Below are 27,835 nucleotides of genomic sequence, written 5' to 3'. Positions count from 1 at the left end.
TTATATGCTAAGGAGGACCTACAAGATACTGAAGGCCTTTGCCATTATCAAGTTAAGGTGTTTTTTTCCTCCTAGTAAGGCATTAACATTAAGCCAGTTGGGAGCTTCCTGGAGGAATGTGAAGCATATCCCACCCAGAGGTGTGTATGGGGGGTGGGGGGTAGGAGGTTGGTTTGCAGGGTGTCAGCTTGTACTTTGTCTTCAGCTAGCTTTCTGCTCCCTCATCACTTTTATGGTTTTATTTCTAACATTTAAATCTTGGATCCAAGTGAAATTTAGTTTGAACATATGAGGCAGGGTTCCCATTTCACTTTTTCAGATGGTTATCCCATTTCCAGTGACATTTATTGAAATGTCTATCTTTACTTATTTGAAGAGTTACTATTATCATGTTTATCTTTTTAATCAAATATTGTACATATTTTCATCTATTTTTTTAGATTTTCCTGTCTGTTCTACTAATTTGTGATTCAGTTAAGGTTTAATTTGGTGGCATATGGGGCACCTGGGTGGCTGAGTCGGTTCCACTCATGATCCCAGGGTCCTGGGATAAGGCCTGTGTTGGGTTACCTACTCAGAGGGGAGCCTGCTTCTCCCTCTGACTCTGGCTGCTGCTCCCCCTGCTTGTGCTCTTTCTCTCTCTATCAAATAAATAAATAATAAAATCTTTAAAAAAATTTTGGGGGGCGCCTGGGTGGCTCAGTGGGTTAAAGCCTCTGCCTTCGGCTCAGGTCATGATCCCAGGGTTCTGGGATCGAGCCTCACATCGAGCTCTCTGCTCAGCAGGGAGCCTGCTTCCTCCTCTCTCTCTGCCTGCCTCTCTGCCTACTTGCAATCTCTGTCAAATAAATAAAATCTTTAAAAAAAAATTAAAAAAAAATTTGGCTGCATATAAAAGAAAACCAAAATAATAGTTGTTTAAACAAGGTATGTACCACAAAGGCTGGGGTAAGCAGTTAGCATCATAGCAGTGGTGCTGCAGTGTCATGATTATTCCAGATTCTTTCCACTGTTCTGCTCTGACCTTCGTGCCAGCTTAGTGCCAGCTTTCAGCCTCAAGTGCTTCAGGTGGCAACATAGCTGCTATAGCTCCACCAATCATATGTGAATGTTAAGAAGGAAGAGATTGGAAGGGAGAATTGCAAAATGACTAATGCCAGCTGGGTTAGCTGTCTGCTAAAATTTTGCCTTTTAATTTTTCTTTCTTTCTTATCTGCATTCTACACCCCCTTCCTCTTTCCCTTCCTCCCAGAGTCCTCCTCAGTGCAGTGTTAGTTTAGTGTCACTACTTAGGTGTTACCCACCTACAGTCTCCACTGAATTATCTGGTCATCATCAAGATTTCTACTCTGCGTGGTTGGGGCTTGAACTCTCCAGAGCCTGTGTGAGCTCTTCATTGTTCAAGTCACAACTACCCAGTAGTTATTTGTCTACCTTTATGAAGTTCCCTCTAGTGCTCATTATTAAGTCCTTATGAGCACTCACAGGAAAAGAGTGAGATCATCAATCTGGAAGTGCTTCCCAAAGAAAGTCAGAAGAAAAAGTGAATCCTCCTGGAAGCATCAATACCTCTAAGCTTTCCTCAAGAATGTTTGTTGGAACTAGGGGCAGCTGAGGGATGCAGAGCCAAGTACACATATTATAAGCCAAGAGCATTAACAAAAGGAAACCCAATTTCTGTTCTCTCAGTGATGATACTACTTAATCTTGCTGCTACTCCCTTGCAATGTCATATAATACTAACTGGCAATTATGATGATCTTCTTATTGATATAAGAATCTGGATAACAAAAAAGAGAATTCACCTAATTGAACTTAGAAGTCACAATGACTAATACATCAGGGTTTTTTTAATTGAAGTATAATTGATATACAGTATCCTATGAGTTTTGGGTGTATATCATAGTGATTTAATATTTTTGTACATTACAAAATGATCGCCATGATAAGTCTCATTACCATCTGTCACCACACAAATTTATTACGGTATTATTGACTATATTCTCTATGCTGTACTTAATATCCCTGTGACTTAAATTATAACTAGAAATTAGTACCTCTCAAACCCCTCACCTATATCACCCATCCTCCCACCCCCTCCCCACTCTAGTGACTTAACAATTTGTTTCCTGTATCTATCAGTCTGTTCCTGTTTTGCTTTGTTTGTTTGTTTTTGTTTTGTTTTTAGATTCCATATATAAATAAAATTATACAGAAGCTGTCTTTTCTGACTAAGTTCACTTAGCATAATACCCTCTAGGTCCGTCCATGTTATCACACATGGCAAGATCTTGTTTTTTATGGCTGAGTACTATTCGTGTGTGTGTGTGTGTGTGTGTGTGTGTGTGTGTGTGTGTGTGTGTATGCCACATCTTCTTTATCCATTCATCTACTGACAGACACAGGCTGCTTCCATATCTTGGCTATTATAAAAAATGCTTCAGTGAACAGGGGGCACATATATCACTTTGAATTTGTATTTTTATTTTCTGTGGGACAATAACCAGAAGTGAAATTGCTGGATTGTATGGTAGTTCTATTTTTAATTTTTTGAGGAATTCTTTACTGTTTTCCAGAGTGGCTGCACCAATTTACTTTCCTACCAACAGTAATGAGAGTTCCCTTTTCTCCACCTTCATGCCTACACTTGTTATTTTTTAAATTTTTGATACTTGCCATTCTGACAGGTGTGAGGTGATATCTCATTGTGGTTTTATTTTGCATTTCCCTGATAATTAGTTTGCTGAGCATCTTTTCATGTGCCTGTTGGCCATCTGCATGTCTTCTTTGGAAAAATGCTTATTCAAGTCCTTTGTCTTTTTTTTAATCAAGGTTTTTAAAAATATTGTGTGTAAGTTATTTAAAGCTAACATTTAGGATATTAACCTCTTATCAGATACACAATTTGCAAATATTTCTCCCATTCAGTAGGTTGCCTTTTCATTCTGTTGATTTGTTCTTTTGATCGTGCAAAAGTTTTTTATTTTGATATAATCCTATTTGTTTATTTTAGCTTTTGTTGTCCTTGCCTGAGACTGATCCAAAAATGGGTATTGCTAAGACTGGTGTCAAAGAGCTTATTGCCTGCTTTCTTCTAGGGGTTTTGTCATTTCAGGTCTTATATCCAAGTTTTTAATCTATTTCGAAATTATTTTTGTATATAATATAAGAAAGTGGTCTAGTTTCATCCTTTTATATGTAGGTGTCCAGTTTTCCCAACACCATTTATTGAAGAAACTATCTTTTCCTCATTATATATTCTTGCCTCCCTTGTCATGGATTAATTGACCATATATGTTTATTTCTGTCCTCTCTATTCTATTCCATTGATCTATAGGTCTGTTTTTATGCCAGTACCATACTCTTTTGATTGTTATAGCTTTGTATTATAGTTTGAAATCAGGTTGTATGACACCTCCAGCTTTGTTCTTCTTTGTCAAAATTGCTTTGGCTATTTGGAGTCATTTATGATTCCATACAAATTTTAGGATTCTTTGTTACAGTTCTGTAAAAAGTGCATTGCTATTTTTGTTGGAGATTGCACTGAATCTAGATTGCTTTGGGTAATATGGACATTTTAACAATATTAATTCTTCCATCACATGAGCACAATATGTCTTTCCATTTATTTTTGTGGTCTTTGATTTGTTTCATCAATTTCTTATAGTTTTAAGAGTACATAACTTTTATTTCCTTGGTTAAATTTATTCCTAGATATTTTATACTTTTTGTTGCAATTATAAATGGGATTGTTAATTTCTTTTTCTTTTTACTCTCTAAAATTTTATTTATTTATTTGAGAGAGACAGAGAAAGAACAGAGGGAGAAGCAGATTCCCCACGGAGCAGAGAGCCCAACATAGGGCTCAAGCCTAGGACATTGAGATCATGACCTGATCTGAAGACAGATGCTTAACCCACTGAGCCACCCAGGGTCCCCTGTTAATTTCTTTTTCTGATAACTCATTATTAGTATATAGAAACACAGTTAACATACATCTTAATTTTGTGTCCATTACTGAATTCACTTGTTAGTTCTAATAGTTTGGGTTTTTGTTGTTGTTGTTGTTGGTATTGGTTTTGGTTGGATTTTTTTGTTTTTTGTTTTGTTTTGTTTTTTTGTGGAGTTAGGACTTCCTATATATAGTATCATGCCATCTGTAAATAGTAACAGTTTTACTTTTTCCTCTTCAATCTGGATGCTTCTTTCTTCCTTCATTCTTTTCTTCCTTCCTTCCTATTCCCTTCCTTCCCTCCCCTCCCCTCCCCTCCTTTCCTCTCTCCTTCCTTTCTCCCTCCCTTCCTTCCTTTCTTCTCATTTTAATTCCAGTGTAGTTAACATACAGCGTTATCTTAGTTTCAGGTGCGCAATATAGTGATTGAATAATCCTATACATTACTTAGTTGATAATTTTTTAAAAATAATTTTTATTTACTTTTTCTGCTTATTTATTTACAATTTTGTATTTATTTGTATTTATTGCTTGTCAGATATGATGAACCAAGACTCCACTCCAATGGAGACCTGTATCCAACTCACTACATGGAGACCTCAATGCATACTAGGTCCTCTTTTGTTGTAGAATTTTGAGTTAGTGTTTATAAATCAAATCGCTTATTTATTATTTTTAAGGCAGTGACAGAATATCTAGGCAGGCTCACTTTTACACAAAGAAATAAAATTTAAACTTTTTGTATAGTGTCCACAGGAATTTATGATTTATTTATTTATATGAGAGAGAGGAGAAAGAAAATGCAGGGGCTGAAGGAGAGGGAGAAAGAGTCTTAAGCAGACTCCATGCTGAGCATAGAGCCCATGTGGGGCTCCCTCTAATGACCCTGAGATCATGACCTGAGTTGAATCTAAGAGTCAAGGTGCTTAACTGACTGTGCCATCTAGGCATCCCAGTATTCACAGAAAAAGTACAAAAAGATTTTAGAAAGACTCTTTCGAGAAAAAAAGGAGAGAATCAGAGAAAAAAAGAATTATCTCATAATCTGAAGACAGATGAGTTGACCTATTTTATCAAGTTCTGCAAGGCAAATTCCTTCCGCTTCATTAGAAAAAAAAACCAATAAACAGAATGGATGTAATATTTTTAGCACACCTGCATCTTATAAAAGAGCTTTCATTGCATTGCAGGGAAAAAAAAAATCATATAGCGCACGTGTCACATTCAGTTAAAGGTTCTGGCTGTTTATACTTAGGGGATCATTCTTATGTAGAAAATGCCACACGTGGTAGGAAATTGACCAAACCATCATGCTTAGGCATAAAGCTATTCTTTAAAAACACAGAATACTAAGGACTGATCCTAAAGTATTCCCCAGGCCTATCTTTTGACCATGTTCTTCTGAAATATTATTCTTTCCTTGATGTGGGAGAAGGGAACTGTGCTATTATTAATCTTTAACAGAAGGTTAAGGAGAAGGCTAAAGGAGGCTGAAAAAGGCTTGCCTTGTCATCTGGATAAATAGGCAGTTGGGATGAAAATTAGAAGTTAGAAGATGAGTTTAGCTTCACCCTGTCTGTATCTAAACATTTTGCTCTCCCTCTCTCCTCATCTGTCTCTCAGCCATGCATTCATGCTGTCATTCTTTCACTTACTCCTTCATTTATGCTTTCATACCAAAAATCTTTGCTGAACACTTACTACATGCCCGGCATGGTGCTGGTCTCTAAGGAGATAGCAAAGAGCAAAACAAAGTGTCCATTTGTGGAGCTTAGTATTAAGCAGAGAAGACATGCTCTTAATTAACCAACTTAGCCGAGTGTCTAGGTGTGCCCACTCCATCTAGCTGTCATTCACCTCCAATGTCCTATCTTTTTCCCTCTCTTTGTCTGGGAGTAGGGAAACTAGGAGTGAGGGGGGAGGCTAGGATCAGAGCAGGTGACTCTTCTTGTATCCTTTGAACAATATATTTTTGGGAGTAGAGACTTCACTTCTCCATTTAATGTTGAAGATTTATTTTTTATTTCTAAACTAAGGTCACAATTATTATAATAATATTATCTCACAAACTGTATGATGTTTTAGAGTTTGCAAAATACTTTCATAATCATTATTTCATTGGAGACTTAAAATAATACTGTGAGGTAAGTGATTCATTTTATGGAGGAGAAAAGCAAAGCTTCTAGAGGCTAAGCTACTTGCATCATTAGTGGCAAAGCTAAATCTTAAACTCTTCTGCTTGATTCATAATTGTTATTGCCACTTACTAGATTTTATCCTTTCTTTGTCCCAGTGGTGCCATCTGTTATACTAGGAAATGTGCAAAACCATCGTTTGCTCTTGGTTTTAGTAAATAATAGAAGGAGGGACAGTCATAGAGGCAGTGATTAGATTCTAGAGTAGCCATTTTTAGAAATGACACCACAGGTTGCATACTAGAATGTTCAAACTCAGGAATAAATTTGCCAAGTGGCTTCCTAGAAACTGCTTGTTTTTGATTCCCTTGTCAACACCAATGATGGGTGGCTAGAGGTCTGCATAAGGAAAAATAACAAAATATCTGGAGAGTCATGGAGATAGGGCCCTGGGATATCTGCACAGGTCAGAGTTATAAGATATCACACAGTTAAAAGTGTGCAACAGTAAAAGAATGTATCAAAATGTGAAGATGCATTTGTTTTGTAAGTGAAGAACAATGGAGCAATGGAAACGCACCTAAAGGAGGAGCTATGTGCAATATGCATGTCCTCAATTACTTCCCTCATCTGCATATAATGCTCACCACGTCCCATGAGCACAAGATGCCCAGGGTGCCCTTAAACACAGGATGCCCATGAGAATAGGGTGTGTTTCATGAGTAAAGGGTGTCCATGAGCACAAGACACCATTGAGCACTATGTGCCGCACAAGCAAGGGACACAATGACCACAGGGTACCCATGAACATAAGATTCCATGAGCGCAGGATAGCCCATGAGCACAGGGACCCGTGATCACAGAGTGCATGGGAGATAAGTGAGGCTCAAAGCAAGTATCAAGTACACATGTTAACATCTATGATTGAGTAAGTGGAAGGGCTAACATCCTGGTAAGTCATGCTTTCATTCTAACCAGAATTTGCTGTGAACATAGAAAGAAGGCAGTAGTGTCCTAAGAAACACAAACAACCAAGGATCTTTGTCATATTCTTTCTTATTCCTGGACCTCCTGGCACTAGCCAACCACTTATGCTGAAAGAGCGGACACAGGAGAGGGAGGGAGAGGACAACTCGCAGTCTCGTATTGTGTCAGCCTTCCTTTCTTATCAATAAACCAGTGGTACAGAGTTTAGGCAGTAGTATGTGCATATATAAACAAGTGAAAGAAAAACAGTGGATTTTATTTTATGCAGTTTTCCCACTCCTCTGGTGAGAGCGAAATACATATGCTTTCATGATATACAAATAGCTTAATGTTGGTGATTCCACATATGAGTTAAATGTGCTTGCATTTGCATTTAAAGCTGACGTTGCACAATATAAAGACAAATGGTAAAAATCAAAGTTAGTAATTTAAATTTTTAATTTTTCTTTACTTAGAATGACATTACATATCAAATAGAAAACACAATAACAAGGCAAGGCCATGCAAGAAAGAAAATGGTCTGTATTTAAATACTTTGAATGACATGTCCCCTTGCTTTTGGAATAGGGGTTCCTGCATTTTCATTTTGCACTGGGCAAGGCCTTCTGCTCCTAGGTAGGGCAGAGAAATCTTCCAACACAGGGTGTGTCTGAAAAGATCAGGAAGAACATGGACAGACTGATTTTGCATTTGGGTCAGACAAGCTAGAGGATGTTTATCAAGGAGAAGTCCAGACGTGTTTCTGGAGCCTGGGTGTGTAGAGAGACAGTCAAGGTCATGTGGATATGGATGCTAACAGGCCTCAGGGGGTTGTGATCCCCAGTGAGGCTTCCTACTCTGTTTTCTGGCCTTCGGGTAGTTTCTATGAGTATCTCAAAGGGTAAGGGCCCTGGAAGAGGAAATGGCAAATGCCAGTAGCTGAAAGAACCAGGTGGCTGTGAGATGTAGTGTGCAAGCCAGGGTGCTTCTGACCTCCTGTCAACTTCTCACACTTTTATGCACTTGAGCTCTAACTGTTTGAGGTCAGCCAAATCATGTTTGTGAGTTTTCAAGTAGCCCAGGGAAAATTCTTTTTGCACCAGATGTCTAAATGATAAAAGATCATGAATGCTTGTCTATGCCAACCCTGGAGTACATGGGTGCAATGAGAGGGAAGAAAGATGTTATTGGAGATTGAATCTGAGCCCCAGCTGGGCAGCAGCTGAAAAGCATTATCCCTAAATGTGTCTAAACCCCATAGCTATCTCTGCCCACATCTGGTGAACAGAGTGAGATTCACAGGCATTCACAGACAGAATACTTTTTGCTTCCCACCACCAGCTTCTGACTTTGAGCCTGTCCCCATGGAGACTGATAGAAATACCAAGGCATACCTTTCCTCCTTCCTTGATGGTAACGCATATTCAGGTAAAAACAAATGTTATGGAAAACTGTCCTTAACGTCTTTCATGTTACTCTTGTGATTCACCATTGATGCCAACAGCCTACATATCATGTAAATATATACCATGTAAAGATAGTCACTAAATGTATGGACTCCAGAAATCTGAGCGGCGGACGTTCTCTCTGCCCTTATTTGTATCCATATGTTGTATATTGCTTCTAGAAGATATAAAGACTCCTTTCAACATTAGGAATTTATAGGGACAACAGTGTGCAGAAGCAGGAAAAACCCTGTATTTAGTATCAGAATTTGCCACTAGGTTACCTGAAAAAAATCACTTTACATCAATGAACCTCCACTTCTAAATGGAAAAAAAAAAGTTTCCTGCCTCTGCAGACTGTACAGGTAACAGCTTTGTTAGCTGAGTCTGTACAAGTGTTAGTTATCATTATTATAGTCAGTCCTTAAACTTTTGTTGGATGGCTGGAACTTCGGGGGAACCTGCTGGTGAAGTCCCATGAGACATTAGTCTAATACAGTCTTAGATCTCTGCTTGGCATTGGATGTCCCAAACGGAAAGAGTGGCTGAATGTAAAATGACAGGGCCCAGTGATTGGAACATCCTGGCTAATTCTCAAAACGGATTCAATGTACTCAAGACTGATGAAGAGGTCTGTTGGGACATGGGCAGCTGCAAAAGTGAAATACTAAAGATGAATTTACAGCTCAAAGAAATTGCTTTATCTTGTATAGTTTACATGTGTACTTCTAAAGTTTGTAGTACTTCTAAAATCAGTTTGTCTTAACTTTGTGGCATACAATTCTATTAAATTCTGTATGCAAAAGTAATTGGCAAACTCATTGTTAGAAAGAAGTAGCAATAATTAATGTTTGTAAAGGAAGAAACTGCTGTTATCTTCCTATATAGGGGAAAACCTAATTCTTCCCTAGTGTGTGTTCCTTCTATATCTCCTTTACTAGTCATATAGAATACTTCTAATGTTTCTGGTCACCAAATGTGAGGCTTTTGCTCATGCTAAGAAATTCTCTGTGACACCAGCTGGTGTCTTACAATTTAATTAAGTTTGGACACTCTCTATCTGGAGATAATATCAGATCTCACAAGAAGGGCTCATCCCACAGGACTACCTCCTGGTTTTCACTTGAGATGCTAGTCACAAGTTCAGGTCGTCACTTGTGCTTCTGAGCAACCAGTTATAGAATGTGGGTTCCATCATCCTCTAACTTGGGTTCAATTAATTTGCTAGACTGACTCACAGATCTCAGAGAAACACTTGCTTACACTTACCCTTTATTAAAGGATATGCTAGAGGATATGGATATATAGTCACAGAGTATATACATAGGGGTGAAATCAGGAGAGTCCTGATCACAGGAACTTCTGTCCCAATGGAGTTGGGTGTGTCACCCTCACAGTGTGGATGTGTTCACCAACCTGAAAGCTCTTTGTACCCTGTAGTTTTGAGATTTTTATGGAGGCTAATTGTGTAGATCATTGGCTCCATTTCCAGCTCCTCACTCTCTGGAGAATGGTTGGGGATGGGACTGAAAATTCCAAACTTCTAATCATGGCTTCATCTTTCTGAGTCCAAGCCTGCGTCTAGGGGCTATCTAAGAGCCCTCCCAGAGTCACCTCATTAGAACAAAAGATGCTCTTAGTGTTCTTATCACTTAGGAACTTACAAGAGTTTCAGGGATCCTATGTTAGAGACCAGGTCAAAGACAAATATTAGAATAAGAGATGACCCTAATGTTCTTATCACTTAGGAAATTATAAGCGTTTTGGGAACTCTGTGCCAGGAATTGGGGGCAGAGACCAATATATATTATCTCACATTTTGTATGATGTCTCAGTCTTTATAAAATACTTCCTTTTTTTTTTTTTTTTTTTTTTTTTAAGAATCCATTTCTGGGGCACCTTGGTGGCTCAGTGGGTTAAAGCCTCTGCCTTCAGCTCAAGGCCATGATCTCAAGGTCCTGGGATTGAGCCCCACATCGGGGTCTCTGCTCAGTGGGGAGCCTGCTTCCCTCCTCTCTCTGCCTGCCTCTCTGCCTACTTGTGATTTCTCTCTGTCGAATAAATAAATAAATTCTTAAAAAAAAAAGAATCCATTTTTCACAATAATCTTGTGGGAGTACTAATTATTGCTCTACCAGTTTTATAGGTGACAATACTGGGCTCCATAGCTTATCAGGAAGAACTAGACATTGATAGGTCTGGGTCTTTTGACTCAAAAGGCCATGAAGATTATTAAGTACAATCAACAGTCAGGTACTCCGTGTTAGAGATCAAACTGGCTCAGCACTCAGGAAATGTAGTCCTAACTCCTGTCATCATCTAGAGTTACCTCAGGTCCTCCCTTTCTCTTGGTTTTTCAGTTTCTTCATCAACAAAATGACACTAGAAAGACCATTCCTAAGTCATCTTGATTGGTATAAAGAAAAAAGTGCAATTGAATAGAACTGAAAAGAAATTATACTTCAATGCTCTTTTAGAAAATGTGTTTTTTGTTTGGATTACAGAAAGGGAGGGGGCAAGTAGGAATACCCGAATAAGGGCAAGGATTAGTCAAGGCAATCTTTCATTCAGCACACATCCTATAGGAAAATAAATCCTGCCAGACACTGAGTACAGAGACCCCTCCTGCAGGAATCCATAACAGATCAACAGGGGAATGAGCTGTGCTTATGTACTAGGCACGCTCTCAGGTCTGTTGAGCCCAAAGATAGGGGGAAGCTCCATCAGGAAGGTGGGAGTTGATATCCAACTGATAAATGAGGATTTTGGAGGAGCCTGAACCCACTCCACACACACCATGCCTTTCCAAGAGGAGAACATACTCATTAGTCATAAGTAAGTCCTGTGAAATGCCTCCCACATCCTATGTGAATATTCAGACATCGTGCCCAGCAAACATTAAAAAAAAAAAAAAAAAAGAAAGAAAGAAAGAAAAAGAAAAAAGAAAGAAACAAAGAAAAAGGAAATATTTACCTTTTAGTTTTTAATATGTGTTTATTATTAGATTTCATCTCCTGAAAAGATTTTGGCATGGCATGTTTAAAACTATTCCTCCCTGATATTTCTAAGTGAGGAGTTTTCCCACACTGGAGGCCAGGTGAAGTGCCATGAGAGGAAATCTCATAGGGAAGAGTGGTAGGGAAAGCAGGTTTCTCTGTTCCAGTAGCACCTAGCTGTGCAAATTGTCAGTACATGCTTCTACCATTGTTTTACTCCCCATTTATTCAAGCAGCAAAAATTTATTGAACACCTACTACACATCAGGCACTGTTCTACACATTAGTGGGGAAGAGATGAATAAGGCACAGTTTCTATCTCGAGGAATCCCAGTTTTAGTGTGGCTAGACAGCTGGGTAATGGAATCTAATAAAATATAATATGTGCACTCAAAGGGCAGAAAGGGCTTGGCATAGACATACCATAGGAGAGACTAGACAACCATGCCTGAGAACAGAAGGAGATTCAGAAAAGCCTCAAAGAGCAGATGACATTTGAGCTGAGTTTGAAGATGTTGTACATGAAAAGAAGGGATGGGGAGATAAAGACCCTTCCAGAGAGAAAATAAATCATGTATAAGGCAGGAGGGTGAAAGACTATATTCTCTTCTGAGAGCTATTGCCGCTTTGGCAGGAGCCTGAGATTTGTGTGAGGAAGTGATATGTTATAGTGATATATTATTAATTTGGAAGTTTAAACATTAGTCAGAAGGGAAGGGGGCTTGCATACTTTGGAGGGGTGTTAGACTTTTTTCTAGGATAGAGGGAGGAAGGCCAGCCAGAAAACTCTTATGTACTATAAAGGCAAAGGAGGGACACGTGAGAGAGACGTAAGCAGTAGAACTGGTGAGACTTGACAGCCAGCTGGACAGATGCAATAAGCAGTGTGGTCATGAAAAGTGGTCATGGTAGGAGAGGGTGGTGAGCAATGTCTGCCTTTGGCTAATGAGATAACAAATACTAACTGAGCTATTTGTTGGTATTGGGGCTTGGTGGCGGGGCGGTGAGCAGGAAAGTGGATACAACAGTGGGTAAAGCATCTTCCCTTTTCCCAGGATCTTGTCCTCTGTCTCATTGTTCAAGGAGTGGTCTGAGGTCTGTGGACCAGCAGCATCAGCGTCATCTGGTAGCTTGGGCAGCCTCTCAGGTCCCACTCTGGATTACTAAATCAGATTCTACTTTCTAACAGGATCCCAAAGTCAGTTGTATGCACTTTAAAGTTTGAGAAGCATAGGCTTAGGGCAACTCTTGGAACTTCTTACATGATCAGGGGGATTGTAGAGAGAGTAACAAGAGAGAAATTGCATAAAGCATAAATAAAAGTGCTGAAGGTTCAAATTGTTCATCTCAAGGCTGTGGCAATCGATACTTCTCTTTGCCCTGAAGTTTGTACCTGATCAGAATGGTGTATACCATATCTGGGCTCTCTGATCTTTTCTTCCACTTCATATTTCTACTGCTATCCTTTGTGTACACGTAGCACTTAAAGATCTGTAGAAGATCATAAGATCAGTAAAGCTATTTTGGGGGCAACTAAGATAACAAAAAATAAAGAGAAAATAACCAGTTTGTTCTTATCTCTCTGACATCTTCATGAACTCATTATTCTTGGGTTAAGAAGCAGGTGAGTATGGCTTAAATAAAGACTATGTCAAATTCTGCAACTCCTAGCTCCAAGAAGAGACTTACAGGGATCAGGTTTAGGGTCCATGGCCCTGGGGCTTGGCTGAGAGCCAGGCATGGTGTGTGCGGAGCATGAGACCATGTCATTGCGACATCTCCTGCAATGCCTCATCAGCTGCCCTTTGTTCCAGACATGACCTTGGTGGTGGTGGCTCTTACTTTTTCAGCCTCTAATCCATTTCTGTAGCATGGGTTTATATGAAGGAAAACCTGATATGGATCTAGAAATCTATGGACTAATAATAAATAATATTTGATTGAAGTTATAAAGGCAACTCAGGCCCATGACTGAAAAGAAAAAGCCTCTGCAAATGACTGAAACACACCAGGAGAAATAACAGTGTATGTTGCCTTTCACAAGCCGAAAAAGGCATTCATCTCCAGAAACAGGTTTAATTTAAGCTTTGACATGTGCCGTCAAACTCAAAACTTCTGAAATCGGACGATGTATTAGTTATACCAAGAACATAATAGAAGGTAGATCACATTCACTTGCCCCTGTGATGACTGAAATGACTACGTGTTCAAGCAAAGACATGACAAAGAAGAATGCATTAACTTCACAAGTGCTAAAGTGGTGTGGTCTAAATGAATCACAGATAATTTCGTGACATTGTCGAGTTGTTTTTCAAGTACATAATAAATGAGAGGGATATTCTGTTCCAAACTATTCTCGTTTTCTGTGAGCCACAGCTGTGAAAAGAATTTATTCCTCAGGAGCAGGACAGATTTTGAAGCAGTCAGAAACACAACACACTCTGCAGGAATGGCTATTTTACATGACAGAAATCACTTGGGGGTGGTTTATAACACCACTGGCCTGGGAGGAACTAACATGGGCGCATTCTCACTGCCACTAGATGTTGGGACTTTGACAAGTTATTTCACTCAGGATTCTCATCTGTAAAATGGGGAGCATCCTAAAGTAGACTTAATGGGTCCATCAAACCATCTGGTGGTAATTTCTCTGGTTCCTAGGTATATAATAAATAATTTGTCATCAGCTTGCGCAGGTTCCTAAATTTCCCTCTCCTCTCCCTCCCAACACAAATTGCAAAGATGTGGGAAGCTAGAATGAAGGGGTGGTGATTTTCATCACATTCTCTTTCTACCCACTTGTTTGACCTATGCATAAGATGTAGGGTTAGCAATGAATTAATCCAACTTTAATTAGCGGATGGCTTGAAATACAGTTTCTCCTCTAGATGGAATGTCTTTGCTGGCATAAATAAACAAATTCTTTGACACCTGTTTTGTGACTACAGATCTGGCTATCTCCAAACTCATATTTAACAGTGCAGCATAGTTCAGAGAGTGGGATCTAACTTTGTGAGAGGAGGCCAAAGGGAAAGGGCTGGGTGTTGCGATGTAAGTCGCAGGGAGTTAATTACGCGTGGTGTCAACTTTGACCATGGGAGATATTTGATAGGAGAAATCCAGGCAGATAAATAGCAGATCCCAGAAGGAGTGCTCTATAGCTTGTAAGTACATGCATCTAGAGAGTGAGGGGGGGGTGGGTAGTCTCTGTGAGAACTGAAGAGAATGCTTCTGTTTTCTTCTTCTCACTAACAAACTGCTAGAAGTTACCACTTCTTTGCACAGCTTGTGCAGGTTCATCTTGCATGGCTGACTAGAAATGCTTTGTCTTTTCACAGCCCATCTCTAAGTCCTGGGCATCATGATTAACGTTCAGCTTGTATTGCTTCTTGTGCTTCCCTGCATCACTCTCTCCCTCACTCTTTGTCCTCAGGGATGGAATTTCCTGTCCTGTTATTGACACAAAGTAATAATATTATTGAATGAAATACACTTTCTTTGAGCAAATGTCTACTCATGCCTTTCCATCAAAATGGGAGGCAGGGATTGGTTTATTAAGGAAAAGGACTGAAACATACATACTACTTGATGTCTCATGATGTTGATTTAACACAGAACATGCTTATTATCTTACGGACTTTTATTAAGATAGTCTCACTCAGGGCACCCGGGTGGCTCAGTCAGTTAAGCATCTGCCTTCAGCTCAGGTCATGATCCCAGGGTCCAGGGATGGAGCCCCACATGGGGTTCCCTGCTGTGTGGTGAGTCTGCTTCTCCCTCTTTCCCTGACTACAACCCGCTCATGCTCTCTCTCTCTATCTCTCAAATAAATAAATAATCTAAAAAGAGAGAGATTCTCACTCATCTACATAAGGTTTTCATTTTGGAGTGAGAAAGAAACTCATAGAATGTGAAAGTGGATGGGGCGCCTGGGTGACTCAGTGGGTTAAAGCCTCTGCCTTCGGCTCAGGTCATAATCCCAGGGTCCTGGGATTGAGCCTGGCATTGGGCTCTCAGCTCAGTAGGAAGCCTGCTTCCCCTTTCTCTCTTCCTGCCTCTCTGACTACTTGTGACCTCTGTCTGTCAAATAAATAAATAAATAAAATTTTAAAAAATATGAAAGTGGATCATAAATTAGGGGTTAGAATCCTTTCAAAACAGTATTTGTTTGCCTCTATTGGGCAGAGACTGAAGAGGAAGAACCATGTCTCACATTGGAGGAGGAAGGAAAGCAGCAGTCAGTGATGCTCACAAGAGGTTTCTGTATGTTTAGAGGAAGGATGAACTAATAATGGGGGAGGGTCTTGTGTTAATGATACCAAGTCTTTGCTTCTTGGTGCATGTTTCATAGATTTCACATCTGTGCTGCTCTATATATTTTAAGTCTAAACAAACAACTCCTCTAGAGGCTTGGCTAAGCCAAGACAATGAATCTAGGAAGAGGGATCTAAGAAGGTGGATCACAGGGAGATTTTCTGGTGAACCTGAAGTCATACTGCATTAATTGTCACTTAATTTACTTAGGTCAAGGAAACAAAGCAAGGAGTTGGCCTGGCAACTCCAGGGCAGGACCTTGGAATACCAAGTCAGTAGGAATTCAAGAAAGAGGTGGTGGTAGTCAGTAGCATCATGTACATATAGGTCAACACAATCATGATAAGATTGATGAAAGTATTGATATGACTAGAGACAGAGACAAATTTCTGGTATTCCAAAATCACAACAAAAAATGATGAAAAAATTCATGAGGGTCCCAGTGTTGGGAGGCCAGAATTTGTGTCCCAGCAACCTGTATGGCTTGTGTTGCATTCTAGGTTAACCTCAAAAAGGCAAAGAGTTGTGCTGGGGCCATTAAGGAGCTCCATGGGAAAAGCAATGTGATACCTTAACACATCACATTTATGTGTTTGATCCAGGCTCACACAAAATAAATTCCATACAATGGGATTGGGGCTGGGGATATGCATTTCCTCAAGACCTAATATCTTTTTTATTGATGATAAATAATTTGTAAAATTAAGATTGGCATCACACTTTGCTAGACCCAGAGTTGCTTAATGTTTAAGGGAGGATGTCTTTCTTTCAGGATCATTGAAAGCCTAGTGGGGAGGAACAAGGATAGTAAAAAATAGACTAAAAAAATATTTTTTTAAGAAAAAAAAGGGAGAAATCTAAATGCAGGTATCTTGGCATTCAAGCTATTATAGTACCCAGACTAGTATCAAATATCTGCTGGTAAATGGGGAGTGGGCATTCCAAAATACTTTTGCTCATTTGTAGCTTACCCTATTATATTTTAATATTAATATGTAGCAGTTTTAATGCACATATTTTACTTGATTCATCTGGTTCATTTACTGGCCTCTTCCATATTAGTAAGGTCCCACACTAATGCAGGCACAAATGATTGCCTATAATATATGAAAAAGGCTCTAAGTGTTATTGGCAATCAAAGGCTATCACTAGTAGAAAGCCTTCCAGATAAGGCCTCTAAATTCTATTTAATCCATTTTGTAGCTACTCTGAGAGACCTGGTGGGACTGGAGATCATTTGGACATTAAGTCTCAACTCCCCAAGAACCCTTGAGCCTCTGGGCTGTATGTTCCCCGGAGAGCCTGGCAGCCAAATCTGGGGGATCTTGTAGTGGTACGAGGAGGAAAGGAGAGACTCATTCCCCGATGTAGGAGAGGGTATGGGAAGAAATAGGCAGTCACCCCACGGTGAGCCTTGAAGACTGAAGACTGCCTGAAAATTGTCAGTTGTCAACTTACTGCTGGTGCAGACCCAATAAAGCGATGCTTGATTTGCTCAAAAATAGAAAGATAGATGGGTGGGTGATATTCTAGAGTATGGAAAGCAGTGAAGCCGTGTTTCTTCTTCTTCTCTTTTTTCTCTTGTTTTAGAATGTACCTGTCTCAATTTGACATTATTTTTAAACAGACTTTCTACCCCTGTGCTGGGAAAGGAGTGTGTTCTGATATGCAAATTTGGACTATATTAAATGAATAGAAAGGAAGGCTGTGATCAAAAGATAACATTTTCTCCCTACACGTAGTTTCCATTTTCATCGATTCCCCAAGCTCCTCAAATTTTTAAGTTCTTATTTTTGTTCTTACTTGAAAGGTAACTATTTGCCTGGATGGACTTGTTAGAAAAGGATGCATTGCAAGGCATTGGGAATTTGCTGCTTATCTTTGCTGAAGAAAGAATACTGTATAACTTCATAGAGCTTAAGCTGAGAAAATACATATATATATATATATGTGTGTGTGTGTGTGTATGTACACACACACACACACACACTTTTAGGCAAATACCAACAGGAATGTTTAAATTTTCTTCCTTTACTCTTCAGAGTGCATTCTTACTAGGGATCTGTACGATTAAATAACAAAGGAACAAGCAAGGATACAGTGACCTTGGGAAAAGTTTTTTTTTTTAATATAATTTTTTATTTTTTATAAACATATATTTTTATCCCCAGGGGTACAGGTCTGTGAATCACCAGGTTTACACACTTCACAGCACTCACCAAAACACATACCCTCCCCAATGTCCATAATCCCACCCCCTTCTCCCAAACCCCCTCCCCCCAGCAACCCTCAGTTTGTTTTGTGAGATTAAGAGTCACTTATGGTTTGTCTCCCTCCCAATTCCATCTTCTTTCATTTATTCTTCTCGTACCTACTTAAGCCCCCATGTTGCATCACCACTTCCTCATATCAGGGAGATCATATGATAGTTGTCTTTCTCCGCTTGACTTATTTCGCTAAGCATGATACGCTCTAGTTCCATCCATGTTGTCGCAAATGGTAAGATTTCATTTCTTTTGATGGCTGCATAGTATTCCATTGTGTATATATACCACATCTTCTTGATCCATTCATCTGTTAATGGACATCTAGGTTCTTTCCATAGTTTGGCTATTGTGGACATTGCTGCTATAAACATTCGAGTACACGTGCCCCTTTGGATCACTACGTTTCTATCTTTAGGGTAAATACCCAATAGTGCAATTGCTGGGTCATAGGGCAGTTCTATTTTCAACATTTTGAGGAACCTCCATGCTGTTTTCCAGAGAGGTTGCACCAGCTTGCATTCCCACCAACAGTGTAGGAGGGTTCCCCTTTCTCCGCATCCTCGCCAGCATCTGTCATTTCCTGACTTGTTGATTTTAGCCATTCTGACTGGTGTGAGGTGATATCGCATTGTGGTTTTGATTTGTATTTCCCTGATGCCGAGTGATATAGAGCACTTTTTCATGTGTCTGTTGGCCATCTGGATGTCTTCTTTGCAGAAATGTCTGTTCATGTCCTCTGCCCATTTCTTGATTGGATTATTTGTTCTTTGGGTGTTGAGTTTGCTAAGTTCTTTATAGATTCTGGACACTAGTCCTTTATCTGATATGTCGTTTGCAAATATCTTCTCCCATTTTGTCAGTTGTCTTTTGATTTTTTGTTGGAAAAACTAGACTGGGTTAACTCCAACATACATTTAACCCAAGGCAGCACACGGCTGCAGAACTTATTGCGAACTCTGTGTCCTCATGTCCCTTTTGTACATAACGCCCCTTTCTCATGGCCAATGTACATTTTAACTTCTCAAAGCTTCTTAGTTACAAGAATATTTTATTTTAGTAAGAAGGCCTCCACTTGTGAAAATGTGACACAAGCTAAGAAGTGTTTCTTCCTTTCTCTTACTGCTCTGATAAGTCCTCCAGAAATAAAGCTCAGAAATTAGTGGCAGTTGCCTGTTGAGAAGACAGTGTCAAATTAAACAATTGAATATTTTTGCAGTATGACATGAAATTCCCATTTTTAATAGCATTGTCACAAATTTGCATCACAGGTCCATGGTGTAGTTGTGAGTTGCCAGAGTTACCACTGGTTAGAGACCTTACCCGAGGGACCACACCTAGTAAGGGAATGAAAGACACTTATGGTTTTGATGGGAATGCCTGTGTGGGGCTCCATTTATGTAGAACTCAAGAGTGGCTTTCTTGAAGGTTCATGTCAATGTTGTTGTCTGGTCATCTCAACCTCGATAAAATCTCTTGAGGTTGTCAATGGGTATTCTTTTGTTTTGTAGTTCTTAGGCTATTTGGTAACGTACAAAAGCCCTCTGTGAAGAAATTTTCCTTGTAATCACAATTCTGTTTAAATTTGTTGGCAGTAATTTTCTGTCATACACTCTTTCATAAATGCAGACCTCATATGCTCCAATCTACTTCCTTAATGACTTAATATAAAATAATATCCAAATTAAATATAAGAATCTTTAAGTTCTTGTTATTTCACCTTATTGCATCATTAAATTTATTTTATTTCAAATGTTATAATCCATAACAGTGAAAATAATCATTAATTACTGTTGATTTAATAGCATCCCAAATTTCAAACAATATTGCTATTGTTAAGTCACACTTGAGGTTCACCTTCATACTGATGATTATGGTAATACAATCCTTGGCTTGTATTTAATTTTGTATCACATAGATCTCATAATCTAGAGGCTAAAACTAACCTCTCTCTGATTCATTGTTCCTAAGAAGTCAAAATCTTTTATTTTCAAAGATTTTATTTATTTATTTGCCAGAGAGAGAGAGAGGAGAGCACAAACAGGGAAACAGGGAGAGCTGCAGGCAGAGGGAGAAGCAGGCTCCCTGCTGAACAAGGAGCCCAACACTGGACTTGATCCCAGGACCCTGGGATCACCACCTGAGCTGAAGGCAGATGCCCAACAGACTGAGCCACCCAGGCATCTCTCTTTCCTTCCTTCCTTCCTCCTTCTTCCTTCCTTCCTTCTTTTCTTCCTTTCTTAATATGGAATGCTTCACAAATTTGCATGTCATCCTTGTGCAGGATCCATTCTAATCTTCTCTATATAATTCCGATTTTTTAGTATATGTGCTATTGAAGCAAGTACTGGCTCTGGATTTCTTAATGAAAGAATCTCTGTCTTTGACCTTAGTTTTCAGAGAGCCAAACTCAGGGTCCAATCGAAGAAGTGTAGTAGATTTTACTAATGAAACAATAAAAGGATTTGAAACCCTTATTATGATAAAAACATGCAAAATTTTTCAATGAATTATAAAATTATTGCAGACCCAAAACCTAGTAAGATAATGAAATAGATGTGTTCCAGGAATTTCCTGTTTATAAGGATCAGATTTGCCTAGAAAGTCAATAAAGAGCTGGAGTAATCTGAAAATAGTTCTTCAAATTGAGAGGTCCTATTCAGTCCAGCTAATAAAAGTGATAGAAGAAATAAAACAAAATAAAAACTTTAAAGCTGATGGACAAAAAGAGAAAGAGAACCGTAAGTGAAACACAGATATTGGCCGATAAGCGGAACAGGTATGAAGGGGAAAATGAGACCCCAAGAGCTTGAGGTCAGCCTTGACCTATGTAAAGGAGAAGATAAGATATACCCAAGCTTACCTACTGTTAAAGGGACTATTTGAAGAAGAGGACTTGTTTTGCATAGTAACTAGATCAGAAAAACTAATATAAACCCCAAACAGTATAACAGAAGAAGAAGAGTAACATTTCAAGCACTTACTAGAATGATTTCCTGACAGAGCCAGTCCTCAGGACATAGCAAGAAAGATGTTTGGGGTTTTCTTTTAAGTTTCTATTTAAATTCAAGTTAGTTAACATACAGTGTAATGTTAGTTTCAGGTGTACAACATAGTGATTGAACACGTCCATACAATACCCGGTGCTCATCACAAGAGGTACCCCCCTGAATCCCCGTGACCTATTTTACCCATCCAATTGCCTCTGGTAACCATCAGTTCTCTAAGTTTCATGTGTAGAGTCTAAGCCAGGAATGGGTGGGAGACCACATTTACTCCTTCTCACTGACTGTCCTCTCATCTTCCAAGGTATCATATTGCCTGCATCCCAAATTCAGGTCACTATCCCATCAAGAAGAGAGGATAAGATCTATTTAAATAAAACCTCTTAAAAAAAGATTTTATTTATTTGATAGAGAAAGAGAGAAAGCATGCATGAGTTGGGAGAGGCAGAGCGAGGAGACTCTCTGTTGAGTAGGGTGAGTAGGGAACCCAATGTAGAACTCCATTCCAGGACCCTGAGATCATGACCTGAGTCAAAGGCAGATGCTTAACTGATTGAGCCACCCAGCTGTCCCTATAAGAACTCTTCAAACAGCCACCCAGGTGCCCCTATAAACAAAGGCTCTTCAACTATGAGGAATTGTCAAGGAAACTTCTCAAACGAATCTCAAAGATGGGAAATATTAAATTCCTAAAGTGATGTGGTAGCATTCATAATACACAATGGGTAAAAGCAGGAGAAATAATGATACAATTTATTTAACTAGTTGTATAATATTTTGTTGTTTAAAACTACTTTTATACACCTCATTTCCTTGGAGTCTCACAGTGCCCTGTGATACAAGGTTGATTACTTCCAGAATTATCTATGATGGACCAGAAGCTCAGCAGGTTGTTACTTGCTAAAGGACATTCAACTAGTAGTCGAGTTACAATCCAGATCTCTGAGTAATGCCATTTATTTCATTCCCCTGAACCACCCTATTCTCAGCTCTAGGATGTGTTGGAATGAGCAATGGTAATGTAGGACCTGGATAATGTTGTGAAATAAAAGTATTTTGCACTAATACTATGAAAGAGAGCAAGTGATCACATTTGATACTTTGGTGTTTAAGAAATCCTTGAAGAGTAACTATTTGGTTTGAGGAACTAACAGTGTTTTAGACCAAGATTTGAAACATATTTGAACAGATTCAGAAAAATCTCACAAATGATAAAAACACTCCTCCTCCAGCCAGCCTGCACAGTTATTATCATGAATAATTTACATTTCTCTAGGGGATTTTGCTATTTATTGCTCTTAATTATTTGCTTTTCAAGTGCCACTATAGTTTCCCTGGGAAAGCCCTTGAGAGAAGGAATCATCAGCCTGGAGGAATCATCAGCCTGATGACTCGCTGGCACTAAAGCCACGGGTCTGCGGGTGACAGCAATTACCCTTCATTAGCCCGGCAGAGCTGGTGGAGCAAAGTTCTTTTAAATGGGCACTTGACATGGGCATTAACTTTATCTTTTCCAAAGAAAAATTTCTTTGCGGGAGACTGTACAAAAATAGAAAGGGAACATTGAAAAGACAGGAGAGTCACAAGCTGTTTTTATTCTTTGTATTATATCAAATAATATTTTATTAAATAGCCTAAGAACAATGTGGGCACTGAAAAGAGGAAGCTAGGGGATGCTGCTATCTGAGTTCTGTTACAAAGGTGCCATTAGCCCACTAGGATTTTAATGCCATCTATTCTTAATTAGTAAAGTAGCGTGGGAGGTGGTAATGAGGAAGAATTGGACCAAATATAGGAAGTCTTAGTTCAACACCAGGGGGGTGAGACTGAACAAAAGACAGTCTAACTACAGAAAAGAAATGCCATGAAGTGATTGACTCAGGCAATCTAGGTTAAATCCGCAGTCTCTTTAGTTGTCCTTCTAGCCTGCAGGGAAAAGTGGTCAAGACTTAAAGTTCTCTAGGATCAGAGGAGCTGAATGATGGTGAAAAATTCAGATCTGCTGCTGTACTCTAGAGAGCCTCCTTATAAGGGTGGGGAGGGGGTTGTGCAAGGGTGGTTCTGAGATGCAAAAAGGGCAACTATCTGGGTCAGGTGATACACAGATGGCATGCATTAATGCCAATCATCTGGGGGCTTCCAGACTCTTGGTCATTGCCAGTTCCTTGCCAGTTGTTAAATATTTTAATACGTAGCTTAGTCTGGGAGTGACTTTAGAGTTCAAGATAGCTACTTACCAGCTGTGTGAACTGATTAGCCTCTTAGACCCTGAATTTTTAATGAGAAGGTTGTGCTATAGGACCTCTACACTTTTTACTAATGCATGCATTCTCTGGTGTTCTGAATTATACCTCAGACTCTCATCTCCTGGGGTCCAGGTCAAAACGTTAGTTCCCAAACACAGTACACAGTATACAGTGCATGCGTGTGTGTGTGTGTGTTTTATATCACTGAATACTCATAAACCACAATTCTGATGAACTGAAAATGTCAAGCTGATGGTTCTAAAGAGAGGAGGTAATCTGGATACAAAGCCAGACACACGATTCTTTGCACAAATCCAGAAGTCTCTATGCGGGTTGACTGGTGACTCCCAATCCTTAAAATTAACAGATTATGCTAATATGCTAATATGTTCCTTTTATAAGAAGTACGGCATTGTGCTATGGTCAGTAAAGGAATAAGAAGTTGGCAGCAACAGAGCTCTGAAATTAATTGGAATCACTAATGAGATACGGGTGATTTAGACACTATTTCTCTTCACAAAACCAAGCCCCATTCTATTGATTTAGGAAGGACTAAAGACTCAGCAAGTGCATGTTTAGATAACTATGTTAGCAGTAGAGTAGTATGTATATGTCTGTGTATATACACACTGACAAATTAATTAAATCTTATTTTTCCTTTATAAGTTGTAGTACACCCTTTCTGAAAGCTAAAGATTGTTGTGTGTGTGTGTGTGTGCCCGTTTAGAACAAGTACAATTTGGCCTCAAAGAGTCAGGTCACTGGTCACAGTTTCATGACTCATGAAAGGACACTGCCTTCCAGAGGCTGGCCTCCCTCTCCTCCCTCCAAGTCCTACTTGGTCTGCATAGGCACTGATGCTGGCACATTAGTTAAGTCTCTGCACAAAGGAGGTGTAACATCACTGTCATATTCAGGGTAGTGCTCCCAATCTGTTCCTCTGGGGTGCAAACTGAACTGTTCTTTATCACCCCAAATAACGAGCAGGTAACCCTTGGATTAGAAATAGAATTATTACTGGCCTTGTTTAAACCCTGGAGTCAGAACTTTAAACCTGGAGTTTAAACCCTGGAGTCAGCCCTAAAGTGAATAAAACACAGCCAAGGCCCATGCTTATCTCAGGATACTTGGGCACAGATGAACTGTCCCTGGAAATATGGAGCTTTCCCACTGAAGAGATGCTGTGACAGTTAATTTTAGGTGTCAGTTTGGCTATGTCACAGGATGTGAGGATGTTTGGTTAAACATTATTTCTGGATATATCTGTGAAGGTTTTTCTTGGTAAGATTAGCATTTGAATTGGTACACTGAGCAAAGCCCCTTGCTCTCCCATAGGAAATCATCCAATCCATTGAAGACCTAAATAGAGCCTAAAGGTGAAGGAAGCCAGAATTCACTCTCTCTAACTGAGCTAAATGTTGGTCTTCTGCTTTCCTACTGGGGCTTTCCCATAAGTGCTTCTGGTCCTCATGTCTTGGGACTATAACCCTGGATTTTCTGGGTCTTCAGCTTTCAGACAGCAGACTGTGGGTCTTCTCAGTCTCCCTAATTGCTTGAATCAATTCCTTATAATAAATCTCTTTATGCTAGAAATATCTTTCTAATAAAATCTTTTTCTATATATTGATTCTGTCTTTGGATGAGTGGTACAGGTGTATTTATGATTGCATTTCCATAGTCACCAGCTATGACAGGAGCCATCTGGTCAGTGGGAAGCATGCCCAATAATGTCCACGGGTGCCAAACTGACACAGCCTCAAAGATCATGGATCCACTTCTCTCCTGATGCCATTTGGTGATTGGTTCACTTCCAGATTGAAGGTTCCAAACCAGGAGGCAGCACTTTCTTTGCTTTTTGGCAGTGGACACAGCTGTTTGAGGTTATCGGGAGGACTACTCTGTAATATCATGTATAATTTTTGGCAGATCCTGACCTAGTCTATTTTGTGTATTTTAGGGACAACAATTTCTAATCCAGACACAATACAGGGTGGGTGCCTGGGTGGCTCAGTTGGTTAGGCTTCCAACTCTTGGTTTCAGCTCAGTTCATGATCTCGGAGCTGTGAGATTGAGCCCTGAGTGGGCTCTACTCTCAGCACAGAGTCTTCTTGAGATTTTTTCCCTCTCCTCTTCCCTCCCTCAGTGTTCTTCTTCCTGCTTTGGTGCTCTCGTTCTCAAACAAGTAAATAGAATCTTTAAAAAAAAATCCAGAGATAATAAAGAAAAAACTTGGATAAAAATGATGATAATAATAGACTATTGAATCCAGGGATACCTTATGTCTGCAGTCTTGGGTAGGAACAGCTAGAAGTCTGTTTCGTGGGCAGCATGGAAAGAATATCTTCAGAAAGAGAGCAAAAGGTGGAAGAGGATGCTAGATCAGGACCAAGAATTGGCTGAGCACCCACCATGCTCTCTACTTGGAGCTCAATTAACCACGGAGAAGTAAAAACCACTCATTCAAGCACCTTGTATTTATTAAATGCCTACCTTGTGCCAGGCACTGTTCTGGGCACTAGTTGTGACCGAAGCAGACTAAAATCTTGCTTTCATTCGTTTTATATTCCAGTGGTGCTCAATCAGTATATGGAAATGCTATTGAGAGACAGCATAGTGTATTAGAATGGGAATGGGCTTTGGAATCAGACCAACTGTTTAAACCCCAGCTTCACCACTTTCTAGATGTTATTACTGGGATAGTTAAGACCAACCAAAATAAAAAACTCTCAATCTCAGTTTCCTCATCAGTAAAGTGGGGACAATAATTACTATTTTGCATGGTTGTCATAGGAATTGAAAATAATGTATGTAAAGTCCTTGACCCAGGTCTAGTACACAGGTGATTTTTATTGCCATTGGTGGCAGACAGAATTATTTAAAGACAGAAAGGAGGAAGATTTAGTATTCATCTTTTTCCCAGCTCCCATTTGGATGTTATTCCTTTTTACTTAGAGAACTTAGAAAATGGTTTTGCTGACCTTCTGGTTATTGGATGGAAAATGGGAGGCACTGAAGAGACAGAAGACAAGATGCATGATATGGCTCATAAGAGAGCTACACATGAGTAGTGATTTCAAATGCATGCCTGCCCAGAGGAGAAATGCCAGCACAGCAGTGTTAACCTTTTTCTGGTTTCCTAGGGGAGTCTGTCAGGAAGTAGCCCACTGGGTATGTTTCCAGTACTTCCTTCAGAGAGTACAAGTGTTGGAAGCTATTTCAAGGACCCAAGCAGGAATTCAAGGAAGAGAAGAGGATTACTCTTATACCTAACTTACTGTCATCATTGTTATTATTTGTTTTTCTGTTTGTCAGTGGACAGATGGTCCTAATTCTCACTTGGAAGATCCTAAGAGGTATGTACGATGCCTACACAGAAGTCAGGGGAAAAATAAGTGCACCTTGGAAAGAGGCTCAAATATCATATTCTTAGAGTTTATCTTTTCTTTTCTCACTGTTTCTCTATCTCTCTCTGTGTCTGTGTTTCTTTGCTCACCTTGTAAATATCTACATTTATATCAGTTATGAACTACAGTACCCACTGTCTCTAGTTACTTTCTCTGTTTAGCGTAAGACAATCAGAGTTCCCCCTACCCTACCCCCAGCCTCTCTGGCACCTGCAGAACCGTGCCTTTGCTCGGCAGAATCATCCTATTTCAATCACAGATGTGTTTATGACATTGTAATCAGAGCAAAGGGACTTGTTTTTTCCATGTGCTGGGTTTATTTATTCACTTTTCTTTAGCCAGTGAAAAGACAGTGAAAAGATTTCATTTGTCATTCTAATTGCCTTTATCTTTAATTTCTTAAAGAATGATGACTCCTATTTAAATTATTAGAAAAATTTCCTCATCTGGAGTAAGGAAATCTTTTTCCAAATAAAAATTTTTTAAACCAAATCCTTCCCCTGCCAGTTTGTTATACTCTGTTGTAAATCCCAGGAATAAGCTTTCTTTCTCTGCGTGGGAAAACAAGACAATAGAAAAGATTCATCTAAAGTGTCAATTTCAAAATTATGGGTAAACTGGGGAAGCACCATTCCTGAGAGGCCATTGGGTTGGTAGTTAATTCCTATCCAACCAATCTCAATTCACTGATTTATTATCTATCTGAATCTGGAAGAGGAAGGGAGGTTACAGGGATTGAGAAGATTCATAGAAGTTGATCTGTGCTGTGCATGAAGGCAAGACTTATGATTAGCATGTAAACAGTATGCTATTTCCTTACCTAATGGCCATACTTTTATTTCCACTATTCAATTACAAAAAGAAAATCAGTAGGTGTGAAATAATCTGGGACCTGACCTTTTGGAATTAGAGATATATAAACTGGGGAAGAGAGAGTGAATTGAGGATCAATAGAAGCACCTGAGCCCACTGTATGAGGCTGACACAAATTCATGGATCATTGTGGAGTCAGAAATAGGAAATGGTTCTTTTTTTTTTTTTTTTTTTTTTGGATGTTTCTTTGCACACTTGGGCAACTGGAGGCAAGGTAAAAGTAGCAGAACTGAAA

General features: G+C 39.4%; 1 non-coding gene across 1 annotated transcript; it reads right to left on the bottom strand.

The window, feature by feature from the left end:
* Positions 1-20,311: 20,311 nt before the first annotated feature.
* Positions 20,312-20,420, bottom strand: LOC131834941 (U6 spliceosomal RNA). The gene has a single exon (XR_009355033.1). It is a non-coding gene; the product is annotated as a U6 spliceosomal RNA (small nuclear RNA).
* Between the last annotated feature and the right edge of the window lie 7,415 nt (positions 20,421-27,835).

This window comes from Mustela lutreola, chromosome 6 (genome assembly GCF_030435805.1).
Source record: "Mustela lutreola isolate mMusLut2 chromosome 6, mMusLut2.pri, whole genome shotgun sequence".
In the NCBI taxonomy this organism is placed as follows: Eukaryota; Metazoa; Chordata; class Mammalia; order Carnivora; family Mustelidae; genus Mustela; species Mustela lutreola.
This window is presented reverse-complemented; position numbering and strand designations above follow the sequence as displayed.